This window comes from Octopus bimaculoides, chromosome 3 (genome assembly GCF_001194135.2).
Source record: "Octopus bimaculoides isolate UCB-OBI-ISO-001 chromosome 3, ASM119413v2, whole genome shotgun sequence".
Lineage (NCBI taxonomy): Eukaryota > Metazoa > Mollusca > Cephalopoda > Octopoda > Octopodidae > Octopus > Octopus bimaculoides.
Window position 1 is genome coordinate 136,652,918 of NC_068983.1, and position 3,560 is coordinate 136,656,477.

A 3,560-nucleotide genomic window follows, 5' to 3' on the forward strand; every position below is an offset into this window, starting at 1 on the left:
ATAATAATCATTGTTTAACGTCTGCTTTTCATGCTAGCATGGGTTGGACGATTTGACTGAGGACTGGCGAACCAGGTGGCTACACCAGGCTCCAATCTGATTTGGCAGAGTTTCTACAGCTGGATGCCCTTCCTAATGCCAACCACTCCGAGAGTGTAGTTAGTGCTTTTACGTGCCACCAGCACGAAGGTCAGTCAGGCGGTACTGACAATGGCCACGCTCGAAATGGTGTATTTTACATGCCACCTGCACAGGAGCCAGTCCAGTGGTACTGGCAACGATCTCACTTGAATGTCTTTTCATATGCCACTGTCACAAGTACCAGGAAGGCGACGTTGGTAACGATCACGCTCAAATGGTGCTATTTACATACCATCGGCACGGAAGCCAGACAGCTGGTGCTCTGGCAATGGTCACGCTCAGACGGTGCTCTTAGTGATCCACTGGTACAGGTGCCATCACAATTTCGCTTTCGCTTGCCCCAACAGGTCTTTGCAAGCCGAGTTTAGTGTTCAATGAAAGCGACGTTGGCATGGGTGCCAGTCTACAAATTTAGTTCGATTTCGATTTCACTTGCCTCAACAGGTCTTCACAAGCGGAGTTTAGTGTCCAATGAAGGAATGATACATGTAAGTGGGCTGGCTACATCCCTGGCAGAGGCCTTGGATTTTGGTCTCACTTGGCTTGCCGGGTCTTCTTACACACAGCATATTTCCAAAGGTCTCGGTCACAAGTCATTGCCTCGGTGAGGCCTAATGTTCAGAGGTCGTGCTTCACCACCTCATCCCAGGTCTTCCTGGGCCTGCCTAATAATAATAATAATAATAGTAATAATAATTCTTTCTACTATAGGTGCAAAGCCCAAAATCTGGATGGGAGGTCTAGTCTATTACATCAACCCCAGTGTTCAACTGGTACTCATCTCTTATTGACTCCAAAATGATGAATGGCAAAGTTAACCTCAGTAGCATTTGAACTCTGAACATAAGACAGACAAAATGCTGGTAGTGGTAGCAGCAGCAGCAGTTAATAAATAAATATATAATCATTATTATTATCATTATTATGACAGTGGAAGTCCAGAAATATCTTGAAATTTTTAATTATATCTGTTTGTCAGTGTTAAATCTTGCCATTATCTATTTAGGCTTTCATTTCTTTACAGTCTTAGAGATGTTCATCAGAGGCAAGACCATCTAGTGAAGGGGCACTAAAACATACATTAGGTGGATCATCATTAGAATGATAGCTAAAGAAGCTAATAATTATTGAAATTTATTACATATTGATTGCAGTTAAACTAACAGATGGATGGCCCGTTAAAGTGGTATCAAATGGCGGTTCTTAATGTTATATTAGAAGGCAGCTTAGTAGAAAGATACCAGACGACTATCCATTAAAAAACAATACAGTACCAGTAGAAATAAAGTCAGATGAATTGGATGGCTACATGATATTACATGGATGGCTGTGGATTCTACCTGTCCACTTTGCACTGAGGGATAAAGTATTGATGAAGCCATTTATCTATCAGCTAGATCCAGCTAAGCAGTTTCCTTCAGAAAATACACCGAGCAGAGAGATGAAGTTAATAGACTTTAATTAGCTAGCTTTCAAAAAGAAAAGAAAAAGTAGGGAAAACATTATTCCACTATCATAAGTAAGATATTGATTCTTTTCTCTGTTAATGTAGAATCTAGTTTACACTGATAAAGTAACCAGTTGAGTTCCATATGAATATAATTATGAATTAATTTGTTTAGCTGAAATAGGTTTTCCATAACTGTTTTCAATAATTCTTCTTTTGCTCTAGAAATTATTATTTAATGCTTCAAATTAGTTATGATATTAGAGTTTTGAAAGATGAAATTTAATTACTATCTTGATGACTTCGTAACTGCTTCTCGAGTTATTGTACTGGAAATAATGTCTGTTTTTTTTTTAATGTTTGGTGTCTTAGGATCATTTTAATAGCCTTAGCAGGCAGCTAACTGCTGTTTAAAAAAAGTGTCCTGCATAGAATTAACAGAATTCAAGTAGCACTGTGACAAAAACAGACTAATTTAGTCACAAGACCAGCAGTTGTTTTTTTTTCTTTTAACGTAATGGGATTTGTTATTATCATCAACTCCGATTCTTGACTGCTGCTTTATTTTATTGACCCTATTAGGATGAAAGGCAAAGTTGACACCTCATCAAAATTTAAAAAGCCAGAACAAATACCACAATACGTTTTATTTACATTATTTACGTTTGATGGATATTTGTCCTCATCTTGTTTGTTGTTTACACAACGTTTCAGCTGATATACCCTCCAGCCTTCATCAGGTGTCTTAGGGAAACTTTGAGCCTGGGTTCTCATTCCTAAGGTATTTTTCGATGTTGTTGTTGTTATTATTATTATTGAGTGAGAGAGCAGTGCATGCCATTGAAGTGACACTGGGGTAAAATATACAAAGCCCATTATACCCATCATGACTACCCATCTGATAAGGGTACACCAGGCACATGCATCACAACCATATGTGCACGACATGGTGATCTCATATCATCAGGTCACTGCCTGGAATCGAACTCAGAATCTTGGGGTTAGTAGCCCAACTGGTGAAGCACTATCTGTGACTCAAGAAAAACTAGTGACAGACACCCATCTACTAGAACGCACTAGTATGCCAATAAGCAACTTGATGGAAATGTTAACCTTCTGTGTAGAAACTACCTATTTCAGTATGGACACTGATATATATCGACATAGAAAAGGGTTTAGCTATGGGTTCGCCATTATCACCGATAATAGCCAATATATACATGGAATACTTTGAGAATTTGGCTTTAGGATCAACACCACTAAAACCAACCCTATGGCTGCGGTATGTTGATGACACCTTTATTCTCTGGCCCCACCAGGAAGATGTCCAAGTGCTGTTAGATCATGTGAACTCAATAAAGCCATCTATGCAGTTCACAATGGAAAAGGTAAAAGACAATCAGCTAGCATTCCTGGATGTATTAATAACATGCACCAAGTATAGATTCAGGACATCCGTATACCACAAGCTGACCTTCACTAGGCAATACCTTAACTTCAATTCCCACCATCCATACAGTGTAAAGAGAGGAATTGCTAGTGGTTAAGAACACAGGCTACTAACCCCAAGATTCCAAGTTCGATTCCAGGCAGTGACCTGAATAATAATAATAATAATAATAATAATAACATTGAAAAATACCTTAGGAATGAGAACCCAGGTTCGAAGTTTCCCCAAGACACCTGATGAAGGTTGGAGGGTATGTCAGCTGAAACATTGTGTTAACAACAAACAAGATCATCATCATCATCATCATCATCGTTTAACGTCCGCTTTCCATGCTAGCATGGGTTGGACGATTTGACTGAGGACTGGTGAAACCGGATGGCAACACCAGGCTCCAGTCTGATTTGGCAGAGTTTCTACAGCTGGATGCCCTTCCTAACGCCAACCACTCAGAGAGTGTAGTGGGTGCTTTTACGTGTCACCTGCACGAAAACGGCCACGCTCGAAATGGTGTCTTTTATGTGC

The 3,560-nt window shown here is 39.7% G+C and overlaps 1 protein-coding gene across 1 annotated transcript in view; it reads left to right on the forward strand.

Annotated features, from left to right (window-relative positions):
* The window catches only part of LOC106872359 (muscle calcium channel subunit alpha-1-like), a 434,563-nt gene that overhangs the window by 254,354 nt on the left and 176,649 nt on the right, over positions 1–3,560 (forward strand). The gene's annotated exons all lie outside the window — the stretch shown is intronic.